Source organism: Oncorhynchus tshawytscha, linkage group LG06, assembly GCF_018296145.1.
Source record: "Oncorhynchus tshawytscha isolate Ot180627B linkage group LG06, Otsh_v2.0, whole genome shotgun sequence".
Classification (NCBI taxonomy): Eukaryota; Metazoa; Chordata; class Actinopteri; order Salmoniformes; family Salmonidae; genus Oncorhynchus; species Oncorhynchus tshawytscha.
This window is the reverse complement of record NC_056434.1, coordinates 41,613,061-41,626,411: the sequence shown is the minus strand read 5'-3', so window position 1 is coordinate 41,626,411 and position 13,351 is coordinate 41,613,061. Positions and strand designations below refer to the sequence as shown.

The 13,351-nt window shown below is 41.5% G+C and overlaps 1 pseudogene; it reads left to right on the top strand.

The window, feature by feature from the left end:
• Positions 1-474: 474 nt before the first annotated feature.
• Positions 475-13,351, top strand: part of LOC112253482 — a 28,563-nt pseudogene continuing 15,686 nt past the window's right edge.

Below are 13,351 nucleotides of genomic sequence, written 5' to 3'. Positions count from 1 at the left end.
GTGTGGCTGATCGTTGATTCCTAATTAGACTCTCGGGTTAATTCTTCTTTTCTTTCTCTCTTTTCAATGAAAATGACAATGTGTTGTGGTGTAATGACAGTCCACTGTGATCTTCTCATCATAGATAATCTGTTGCAGTCTACACTCGTTTTAATGCAACACATATCAAGTCATCCACCGTGGTAATTGGGTTGAGGTCTGTTGGACGTACAGATGTTTTATTATTGTCAGACTTCTCCTTATGTATAATAATGTGTGTCATGGTGGTCAATGGTGATGCACAGAGGTTGAGTGGGTGCAGTGAATGCTTTGATAATAGAGAATCTCTAGTCTAATATCTATCACTGTCACCTAGATAGAGAGGTGCTGTTGAAATACCCCTTAGCCCTTACCTACACTCCCCCCTCTCATCTGCAAATGCTTGCCTTTGAAGCCATGATGCCCCATCTGTCATATGTGAGCTAAGAGTCCATAATGCTCTGTTCCTCTCCAATGCAGAGTTCTCCTCTCACAGGCTCCAAGGGGACAGGAGGAGGAGCAGGTGGGTTGCAGCCAGTACGATCAATCAGCATTAAATATTCAGCCTTGGAATTTACACATAATTTAACCGCAACCCTCTTTATTAGAAAAGCAAAAATGGAAGCTAGTTGATAAATGTGTTTGTTGTTGATGAGAGAATAAGCAAGCTGTGAAATGCAAGGCATGTCTTGATTTGAAAATGTCTCAGAATATTACCTGTTTATTATGATGAAATTGTAGCCTGGGTACCAGAGTTTGGCATGGCAATTCCATGAGAAGTTGGCAAGAAAGAAGAACAGACTGACACCATGGCTAATGGAGTTGTGCTTATGTTAGAATAGCCTTGCAAAATACAACACAGAAGTTTTTAATTTTTTTAATTTTTAAATTTGACAAAATATGAGTAAAGCAAGAAGGAAAAAATCAGAGTGAGGTTGACTGAAGTTGAAATCAACGTCAAGTCAGGTGCTAGTATCTTATCCTCTTTACTATATTACAAGTGATGTTAGAGTGCAGTACATGGCAAAGATATGCTTAGCATCTTTCTCCCTTGATGGAATCACTTGTTTAAACACCAAGCACATGATTTGAATATCTGTAATCCAAGCTCAGATGAACAGGCCAAATGAATTTGTTGGCACTCTCTTGCCACCACGTCAGATTTTCTCACAAAAGGTCAAAGCTGTTTGCCGTTCGGCTTAAAACACCTTGATAAAAGTGTGAAGCCAAAGTTTTTTGAGGTGTTCGTCTGGATGCTCTGGTCCTCGGCAGTACACTGGTCAATCTGGTATCCAGTCAGAGAAGGATAAACAAGTTCAAAAACCTTCTCAACCCTCCAAACTGTTACTTTTATCTTTGTGATTTTTCATTTTAATACCTGGCTTATGATTAACAACACTCCTTCAGCATATTGCCTGAAGAAATTGCCAAAGCTCCATGGCCTTAAGTCTGTGAACTATGAGGCAATGGAATGAAAAGCACAGCTCCCTCATACAAGAACACTAAACAGTGAATAATTAATAACCTTGCTCCCAATTCCAGGAAAACAATAGTGTTGTATAGGAAAAGGTGCACTCATTTAACAGAAAAAAAAATGATCCTGCCAGCTTGAACAAATTGTGGAATGTACAAGATTCCTTTGTTGTTGCGTTTGTTCTTCTCCTTTTCTCTTTACGAGCAGCCATAGCTTTACATTTCAGAAATGAAAGTGTTGATGTGTGTGTGTGCGTGCGTGCGTGTGTGCGTGTGCATACATGTGTGCGTGCCTGCGTGCACGTGTGTGTGTGTGCACTTCTTAGATTAATTAGAAATCCATTGAATAACCCACTTTTACCTGATGGCTGCAAGGAGGGACGTTGAGTGGAGAAGTGGTGCAAATATGCAGAAAGCTATTTGGACAGGCGTCCTCTTGGCTGTCAGCTTCGATTAAGAGGCGAGGTGTCATCTCTGTAACACAGCTGAGTGCAGATGGCAGTGAGGAAAAGATGGCTCACTGATTTAAACAATGATTAATGAACAGAGATGGAAAACAAATTGCATTGGACTATTGGAAGCAGGGAATTGTTTTTATGGAAATGTTAATTGTGTCTGCCAGGCCGTTACTGGGCGAGGGGGAGGAGTGGCTGGGTGAGGGCAACAACAGATCCACGGGGATCTGATATGAAGTCTACTACCCTCCCTGCACTGATTATCAGTGTTCCTCACTCAGTATGCACTGTCAATACCACAAAACTGGCTACAATACTTCCAACTAGATATTGTGAAAACCAAACAAGGTATTATATGATGAATCCCATGAAGAATAAGTTAGGGTCAATAATAATGGCAGTATAAATGACATCACTGTGACAAAACATCATCTTGACGTTGTTAATATAAGCTTTCCTTATGTACTGCTTATGAATGGTTTATTTATGGGTTATGAATGTGTTATGAAGTCTTTATGTAGCTAGGTATTCAACTGATGTGCTACTGAGTACTGTCTTTACAGTACTGCTCCACTCAGCATTAGCTCTAATAATAAGTGGTTATAAAGGATGACAGAAAGCGCTCTGTTCTATTTGTAATTATTGCAGGCGGTGCAGCTGCAGTACTTAGGGAGATGATGATAATTATTTTGCCAATTTTTTGTGTGGGTGATTATTTAAGAGCATCATCCACTCATCAGAGTAATCAGGGTAGAGTGATTAGTGAAAATCCAACAGCTGCCTCATTAAACTATTGGCTTTATTGGCGACACATAGTGACAGATCTAGCTGCCTCATAGGACCGGGAGAGAAAAACTTCACCTTATGAACTCAAAGGTGACAGGTAGTTTAGACTGGAGATTATGTGTGACCAAAGATGCACCAAAAAAAATCCTCTGCATAAAATGAGCCTCACTATTTTTCAATGTACTAAAGTTGACCGAAGACTAACGGTCATGGTCACAGTGATCTGAAGGCATAGAAAAGTTTATGAAATCTGGAAATGTGCTGGTTACATCTACTCTACTTAACCACAGTGCAATGTGTTTATACTCCACAGTGAATGTGGAGCTTCATAGCTAAATGTGCCGACCACAATCCCTAAAACAACACCAAATGATGTCCTTGGGAAATCAGTGATCGCAGATATTTACCTGCCCGTGTATTCAGATGTTATTGTGATCTTTCTAACGCAGAAATGATCACAATAAAGTGAAATGGAAACTTGTAGTATTGCGTACATGTAGTAATGTAATGCAGCAGGAGGGTACATGTAGTAATGTAATGCAGCAGGAGGGTACATGTAGTAATGTAATGCAGCAGGAGGGTACATGTAGTAATGTAATGCAGCAGGAGGGTACATGTAGTAATGTAATGCAGCAGGAGGGTACATGTAGTAATGTAATGCAGCAGGAGGGTACATGTAGTAATGTAATGCAGCAGGAGGGTACATGTAATGTAATGCAGCAGGAGGGTACATGTAGTAATGTAATGCAGCAGGAGGGTACATGTAGTAATGTAATGCAGCAGGAGGGTACATGTAGTAATGTAATGCAGCAGGAGGGTACATGTAGTAATGTAATGCAGCAGGAGGGTACATGTAGTAATGTAATGCAGCAGGAGGGTACATGTAGTAATGTAATGCAGCAGGAGGGTACATGTAGTAATGTTTGCTACAATAAAGGCTAATTCTCTGAGCCCAGATGTTCCCTGAGCACAAGCAGCACAACACAAGAGATCCTACTGGGTTGATGAGCTCAATCAGTGAAATGATGAAAAGATGATTTGGTCCCTGTAATTACAGTATGTAAACTACTTAGCCAGGATTGCAAAGGAAGTCATTTTTCTAATTAAGACTGCTACCCATTGTCTAATGGTTGATGTTTTTTTTCTTCTAGGAAAGAGAGAGAGAGCAAGGCAGAGAGAGACCATATGAGTGCTTATGATGGGTCTGTGTGCTGTACTGTTTGGAAAGAAAGAGCATCATCGAACAAACAGAGCAAGATGGCTGCCAAATGAAGGTTCTATTGAATTACCAGCACACTTAATGTGCCGTGGATTAGCTCCTTTGTTTGTCAGTTTTCTGTCGATGCCATAGCCTTAATGAGATAAGTGGCATTACCGTAGGCCTGCTGTGATTTTGTGATGACTCGGTTAATTACTTTTGCTCTAGTGCTTCTGAGTGTCGCTGCGTAAACTGGAAATGAAGAGTTTCATTCCAAAACGCTACATATCCATTTTTCAGAAATGTTGGTAAATGAGCTTTTATTGTTTAAAGAAATTAGGAAAGAGATTGGTGGGTTTTTTCACTATCTAAGCATGGCATGTGGTTCAATGACAGACATGTATTTGTTTAAAATATATCACTTGATGGTTTCATTTCAGAAAAACAAATAATCATGTTTATTTTTGAAAAATGCTATATATCTGCCTCACTCTCAGAGAAATAAACCACATTACCCAAAGTATGTGGACTCGTCGAACAACTCATTCTGAAATCATGGAGTCCACCCCTTTGCTGCTATAACAGCCTCCACTCTTATGGGAAGGCTTTCCACTTGATGTTGGAACTTTGCTGCGGGGACTTGCTTCCATTCCGCCATAAGAGCATTACTGAGGTCAGGCACTGATGTTGGGCGATTAGGCCTGGCTCGCAGTCGGCGTTCCAATTCATCCCAAAGGTGTTCAATGAGGCTGAGGTCAGTGCTCTGTACAGGCCAGTCCAGTTCTTCCACACAGATCTCGACAAACCATTGTCATGTTGAAACAGGAAAGGGCCTTCCCCAAACTGTTGCCTCAAAGTTGGAAGCACAGAATCATCTAGAATGTCATTGTATGCTGTAGCGTTAAGATGTCCCCCCACTAGAACGAAGGGAATTAGCCCAAACCATGAAAAACAGCCACAGACCATTATTCCTCCTCCACCAAACTTTACAGTTGCCACAATGCATTCGGGCAGGTAGAGTTCTCCTGGCATCCGCCAAACCCAGATTCGTCTGTCGGACTACCAGATAGTGAAGTGTGATTCCTCACTCCAGAGAACGCATTTCCACTGCTCCAGAGTCCAATGGCGGCAAGCTTTACACTACTACAGGCGACGCTTGGCATTGCGCATGGTGATCTTAGGTTTGGGTGCGGCTGCTTGGCCATGGAAACCCATTTCATGAAGCTCCCGATTAACAATTATTGTGCTGACGTTGCTTCCAGAGGCAGTTTGGAACTCGGTGGTGAGTGTTACAACCAAGGACAGACAATTTTTACGCACTCTGCGCTTCAGCACTCAGCGGTCCTGTTCTGTGAACCTGTGTGGCATACCACTTCATGGCTGAGCCATTGTTGCTCAGGAGGTTTCCACTTCACAATACTAGCACTTACATTTGGCGGCTCTAGCAGGGCAGAAATTTTACAAACTGACTTGTTGGAATGGTGGCATCTTATGATGGTGCCATGTTGAAAGTCACTGAGCTCTTCAGTTGCCATTATACTGCCAGTGTTTGTCTATGGAGATTGCATGGCTGTGTGCTCGATTTTATACACCTGTCAGCAACATGTGTGGCTGAATTTCTTTTTACCACTAATTTTAATATATGGTGTTTATATAGTGTGGGTAGTCCTGCTAGGTTTTACACCTACAAAAGTTGCATAATAACAAATGTCTTCATAAATAACTGTGCAAATGATATATGTATCAATATTTAATGTTTGGAAAAAAATATTCAATACAGTAATATGAGATCTGTACGTAAAACATTTACATTTGACATGTTAGTCATTGATCAGATGCTTTTATCCAGAGCGACTTACAGTTAGTGCATTCATCTTTAGATAGCTAGGTGAGACAACCACATATCACAGTCACATATATATAGGATAAGAACATACATAGCGTTTTGCAAAAAACTATTTTCATACACATTTAAAATCTATTCATTAAAAATCGGAGAACAATTATATTTTACACACATATAAGCAATCATTTCTGATGAAAAGGCACAAATGTGAAAAATAATTGGTGGATATAGTATTTAGGAAATATAATCTTCAAATATACATTTCCTTCTTGGGGAAAGGGGATATGCATTCAACTGAAATGTGTCTTCCACATTTAACCCAACCCGTCTGAATCAGAGAGGGGGGGGATGCCATAATCGACATCCATGTCTTCAGTGGGATTAACTGCCTTACTCAGGGGCAGAACAACAGATTTTTACATTGTCAGCTCGGGGATTCAATCCAGCAACCTTTTGGTTACTGGCCCAACGCTCTAACCACTAGGCTACCTGCCGCCCGGGTCTTATGGTGCTCTGTAGTATGTATCACAACAGATGACAAATCACTGCCAAGTAAGACATAATTATAGTAAATCAGAACGTTTAAAGTATAACATAAGGTACTGACTCAGGGCCGTGCATGGATCTTTCAGGGAGCAGGAACTCAGAAGGAAAAAAGGGCACCCAGCGTCATGTTGGTGAACATGAAGGATTTGGCCGTGTTCTGGAGCTATGCTATTCTGAGCTGTGTTAGAGATGGTTGGAGAGGGCTGTTCCCCTGCAGAGTCTAACCGTCTGAAGTGTCTAACCATCTGAAGAGGACGACCCCATGCAGATACACACTGATCCACTGCTCAGGTGAAAGACATCCCCTCCCTGTCTGTCTCAGTGTTAACACTTCCTGTAATTTGAGCCAGAGCTTTGTTTTTGTCCAGAATGAACAGTTGGTCTATGCAAACAAGGGCAACTGTTTACATGTTAGTGATTTGATATCACTGTGTGTTTGTCACTGTGTGTGTGTGTTTCCTGATGGTGCTGTTTACACATGCCTTATGTGTGCACACATTGAGTAAAAGCCATGTTAAACAGGCCTTTGTGAACGTACTGTATGTGCACCTCAAATTACACAGTGTGAAGACAGATCATCATGATCCTTGTCTCATTGTCTTGCATTGTTGTGAATGAAGGCATTTCCCTTTGCCTCCTTTGTTTGACATATCGTTTACTAGAATAGGCTGTCTAATTTGGATATTTCCCAAAAGACTGGTGAAGATACTGCATGCACAACAAGCGTATACCCAGTCTTCTCTATTACTCACGTGCTCTTTCTGTGCGCTGTAGTGGTGCAGTAATGAATGGGACTGGTTTGGCCATTTTGTCTCAGTCAGGGTTTTTAGGGGCCTACAGTGAAGCTCCTATAGGGTTTCATTAAGCCCCCTGTCAGAAGAGCTGTGAGTATCTTCTGTCTCGGGCTAGGCCATGGTGGTCAGCTGTAGGCCTATCCTCTGCTTTAGTAAAGGGTCTTTATCCACAGTTTGACAATCCACAGGCTGGGTGGGGTGGATAGGCACAATGGATAAGCAGGGTGCCTACACGTACTTAGATTTTTCAAATGTCGATTTTTATACATGAGCTACATTTTTTGTATCTCCATAGAAGTTTTAAATCAGACGTTTATGTGAAAAGTTTGACAACATGTCTTCTTTCATAATCATGATGACACAAGGCTAAGCCAAAGAGTCTGGGTTATTCAGTCCAAGTGGGCCAACTATTGTGACTGCTGTTTATGTTCCTCTTTGTTCATGTAAAAAAAGTGTAGGTCACAACATTACTTTGGTACTATGTTGTTATAGGACTTGGCTTAGGTTTCTGTTTGTTGTCAATTGAAAGCAATTGCAGGCTAGGCCAACATGGTATTCTTTTTCCACAGTTGAAAAGGTGCAACATTGCATCATAAACCATACCCTTACTTGAAATTAGAACATGCAATTGGTTTTACATTTGTCCAATGAGAATCTGTCCAATGCTTTAGAACAGTGGTCCCCAAACTTTTTATAGTCCCCTACACCTTCAAACATTCAACCTCCAGCTGTGTACCCCCTCTAGCAACAGGGTCAGCGCACTCTCAATTTTTTTTTTGCCATCATTGTAAGCCTGCCACACACACACACTATACGATAAATTTATTAAAAATAAGAATGAGTGTGAGTTTTTGTCACAACCAGGCCCGTGGGAAGTGACAAAGAGCTCTTATAGGACAGACCAGGGCACAAATAATAATATAATAATAATCAGTAATTTTGCTCTTTATTTAACCATCTTACATATAAAACCTTATTTGTTCATCAAAAATTGTGAATAACTCACCACATGTTAATGAGAAGGGTGTGCTTGAAAGGATGTACATAACTCTGCAATGTTGGTTTGTATTGGAGAGAGTCTCAGTCTTAAATAATTTTCCACACACAGTCTGTGTCTGTATTTAGGTTTCATGCTAGTGAGGGCCGAGAATCCACTCTCACATAGATACGTGGTTGCAAAGGGCGTCAGTGTCTTAACAGTGTGATTTGCCAAGGCAGGATACTCTGAGCACAGCCCAATCCAGAAATCTGGCAGTGGCTTTTGATTAAATTCAATTTTCACAGAACTGCTTGTTGCAATTTCGATGAGTCTCTCTTGTTCAGATATCAGTACGATGACTGGAGGCAGGGCATGAAAGGGATAACGAATCCATTTGTTTGTGTCATCCGGTTTGGGAAAGTACCCGCGTAATTGCGCACCCAACTCACTCAGGTGCTTCGCTATATCACATTTGACAATTGTCCGTCAGATTGAGTTAATTTGCACACAAAAAAAATCATACAATGATGGAAAGACCTGTGTGTTATCCTTTGTTAGTGCAGACAGAGAAGAGCTCCAACTTCTTAATCAATTTTGTTCCGCACATTGAATATAGTTGCGGAGAGTCCCTGTAATCCTAGATTCAGATCATTCAGGCGAGAAAAAACATCACCCAGATAGTCCAGTCGTGTGAGAAACTCGTCATCATGCAAGCGGTCAGACAACTGAAAATTATGGTCAGTAAAGAAAACTTTAAGCCCGTCTTTCAATAAATAAAACATGTCAATACTTTCCCCCTTGATAACCAGCTCACTTCTGTATGTTGTAAAATCGTTACATGGTCGCTGCCCATGTCATTGCATAGTGCAGAAAATACACGTAAGTTCAGGGGCCTTGCTTTAACAAAGTTAACCATTTTCACTGTAGTGACCAAAATGTCTTTCAAGCTGTCAGGCATTCCTTTGGCAGCAAGAGCCTCTCGGTGGATGCTGCAGTGTACCCAAGTGGCGTCGGGAGCAACTGCTTGCACGCGCGTTACCACTCCACTATGTCTCCCTCTCATGGCTTTTGCGCCATCATTACAGATCCCAAATGAGTAGCAGCTATGTTTGGCTACATACGGACGCTAGTGGAGAGTAACGGTTAATGTGATTGAATGTTAACTACTTCACTAGGTTACCTGTATTTGACATTGTGTTGTTATTTCGCTGAACACTAGATGGTTTAATTTGATTTTTGGCAGTAAAACGAGGCTACTCAGGCAGGAAAAAAAAAACTCACCCAAATGTATAGCGCCGTTGGAAAATATAAATGGACTGTTTGAAAATGTGAAAAACATTTTTTTAAATATATTTTTTAATGTGAATCACATTTTTATTAGGGGTACCCCTGACAGCATTGCGCGTACCCTGTGCGTACCCTGTACCCCAGTTTAGGAATACCTGCTCTAGAAGTGTCATTGGTCTATATTAGCAGTTAGTCAATGAGCATACCTAACAATGGATATAAAAAAATGCATAACATTAGCATATATACTGAACAAAAATATCAATGAGACATGCAACAATTTAAAAGATTTGACTGAGTTACAGTTAGGACTTAATCTATGGATTTCACATGACTGGGAATACAGATATGCATCTGTTGGTCACAGATACCTTAAAAAAACAAAGTAGAGGCGTGGATCAGAAAACCAGTCAGTATCTGGTGTGACCACCATTTGCATCATGCAGCACGTCACATCTCCTTCGCATAGAGCTGATCAGGCTGTTGATTGTTGGCTGTGGAATGCTGTGCCACTCCTCTTCAATGGCTGTGTGAAATTGCTGGATATTGACAGGAACTTGAACACGCCATCCCAAACACGCTCAATGGGTGACATGTCTGGGGAGTATGCAGGCCATGGAAGAACTGGGACATTTTCAGCTTCCAGGAATTGTGTACAGATCTTTGTGACATGGGCCCGTACATAATCATGCCTAAACATGAGGTGATAGCAGTGGACTAGTGGCACGACAATGGGCCTCAGGATCTCGTCACAGTATCTCTGGGCATTCAAATTGCCATAGATAAAATGTAATTGTGTTCATTGACCGTAGCTTATGCCTGCCCATACCATAACCCCACTGCCACCATGGGGCATTCTGTTCACAACGTTGACTTCAGCAAACCGCTCGCCCACACAACGCCATACACGTGGTCTGCGGTACTGTCAAATTCTCTAAAACGACATTGGAGGTGGCTTATGGTAGATAAATTAACATTCAATTCTCTGACAACAGCTCTGGTGGACATTCCTGCAGTCAGCATGCCAATTGCACGCAACCTCAAAACTTCAGTCATCTGTGGCATTATGTTGTGTTCCAAAACTGCACATTTTAGAGTGGCCTTTTATTGTCCACAGCACAAGGTGTACCTGTGTAATGATCATGTTGTTTAATCAGCTTCTTGATATGCCACACCTGTCAGGTGAATGGTTTATGTTGGCAAAGGAGAAATGCTCACTAACAGGGATTTTAAAATATGTGTGCACAAAATTTGAGGGAAATATGCTTTTTTTGTGCGTATGAAACCTTTCTGGGATCTTATATTTCAGCTCATGAAAAATGGGACCAAAACTTTACTTGTTGCGTTTATATTTTTGTTCAGTGTATATGCACAGCCACATCATTGGGAGCCCAATCACATCACACAATGCTTAATACCAATCACTCTCTCTCTCTCAATCTCCCCCTGAAAGAGTGTAATTCACTCTGACAGATAGCACCTGACAGGTCTGCCTATTCACTTCACCAGCAACCCTTTCTCCCTCCACCACCACATTATTCAGCCTGTCATATTAACTAGTACCTGATCATGGTTCTAAGCCTTGTGATTACACACCTAGATGATCAGGACAGCGCTTCTTCAAACATGAGGTGGATGTCTTTCAATGTTTCTCTCACACCTGTCAAATGTGCTTAGCTTCAGGATGATTAGGTTGTATTTTAGGGCCGGTATCAAGGATCAGGTCCTCCCTGTCCATATAATATTTTTCATCATTATCTAAAAAGCAAAACTGATACTATACTTTGTATTGTAGATTACTGATATATAGATTAGACATGGGACCAAAGTACTGTTTGCACTTTAGCTAGTAGGCTAGCTCATTATCTGTGTGTAACAATATAATGTAAATCAGGGATAGTCAGCTAGATTCAGCCACAGGCTGATTTTAGGTTGTAGCGGATGGTCAGTGGGCCGGAACATAATTATAATATTTTGTACACTGAACTTTGACCACAACTAAACCCAATAAGAGATTATATTTGAAAATAACAATAATTTCGTACCTTGATTACATTGATCACATATGTCTATTTCTTTATTCTTGGGAATGCTTAGGAACAGATTCCCGAGATATATATATTTTTTTTGCTGAATTTCTGTTGATCACCAGCAGAGGGCGACCATTTTGAATCCATTTTCACATTCACTCTGTTGGTAATGCTGACAAATTGGATCATACCTCTAAAAGTAGCAGAGATCCCACTCTGGAATTTTGATACATTATTTTCAAGAATGTATACTGTATAAAAAAATGCCAAATCAAAAATAGTATGTTTTCTATATTCATGTTTATATTTTAAAATGTTATTGAAATCATAATTACGACCCATATTACAGAGAAAGCAGTAAAGCTTCATATGACACCATTGTTTTCTTTGTAGAACCAACAGTGCATTCGGAATGTATTCAGACTTTTTCCACATTTTGTTATGTTACTGCCTTATTCTAAAAAGGATTACATTGTTTTTTCCCCTCATCAATCTACACACAATACCCCATAATGACAAAGCAAAAAACATTTTTTAGACATTTTTGCAAATGTATTACAAATATAAAAATGAAATATCACATTTACATAAGTATTCAGACCCTTCACTCAGTACTTTGTTGAGACACCTTTGGCAGCGATTACAGTCTCGAGTCTTCTTGGGTTTGCCAGTAGCATATCACCCTGCATACCACTGCTGGCTTTCTTCTGAAGCTAAGCAGGGTTGGTCCTGGTCAGTTCCTGGATGGGAGACCAGATGCTGCTGGAAGTGGTGTTAGAGGGCCAGTAGGAGGCACTCTTCCCTCTGGTCTAAAAAAAATATCCCAATGCCCCAGGGCAGTGATTGGGGACACTTCCCTGTGTAGGGTGCCGTCTTTCGGATGGGACGTTAAACGGGTGTCCTGACTCTCTGAGGTCATGGCACTTATCGTAAATTCCCAATCTGGCCCTCAAACCGTCACCTAATAATTGGCTCCTTCCTCTCCCCTCTAACTATTCCCCAGGTTGTTGCTGCAAATGAGAATGTGTTCTCAGTCAACTTACCTGGTAAAATAATGGATAAATAAATAATGACACTATAAGCTTGGCACACCTGTATTTGGGAAGTCTCTCCCATTCTCATCTGCAGATCCTCTCAAACTCTGTCAGGTTGGATGGGGAGTGTTGCTGTACAGCTATTTTCGGTCTCTCCAGAGATGTTCAATCTGGTTCAAGTCCGGGCTCTGGCTGGGTCACTCAAGGACATTCAGAGACTAGTCCCGAAGCCACTTCTGTGTTGTCTGGGATGTGTGCATAGGGTCGTTGGAAGGTGAGGGCTCTGGAGCAGGTTTTCATCAAGGATCTCTTTGCTCCGTTCATCTTTCCCTCAATCCTGACTAGTCTCCCAGTCCCTGCCGCTGAAAAACATCCCCACAGCATGATGCTACCACCACCATGCTTCACCGTAGGGATGGTGCCAGGTTTCCTCCAGACATGACGCTTGGCATTCAGGCCAAAGAGTTCATTCTTGGTTTCATCAGACTAGAGAAACTTTATCTCATGGTCCAAGAGTCCTTTAGGTGCCTTTTGGCAAGCTCCATGCAGGGTTGTCATGTGCCTTTTACGGAGGAGTGGCTTCCGTCTTGCAACTACCATAAAAGTCTGATTGGTGGAGTGCTGCAGAGATGGTTGTCCTTCTGGAAGGTTCTCCCATCTCCACAGAGGAACTCTGGAGCTCTGTCAGAGTGACCCTCAGTTTCTCGGTTACCTCCCTGACCAAGGCCCTTCTCCCCCGATTGCTTAGTTTAGCCTGGTGCCCAGCTCTAGGAAGAGTCTTAGTGGTTCCAAACGTCTTCCTTTTAAGAATAATGGAGGCCACTGTGTTGTTGGGGACCTTCAATGATGCAGAAATGTTTTGGTACCCTTCCCCAGACCTGTGCCTCGACATAATCCTGTTTCAG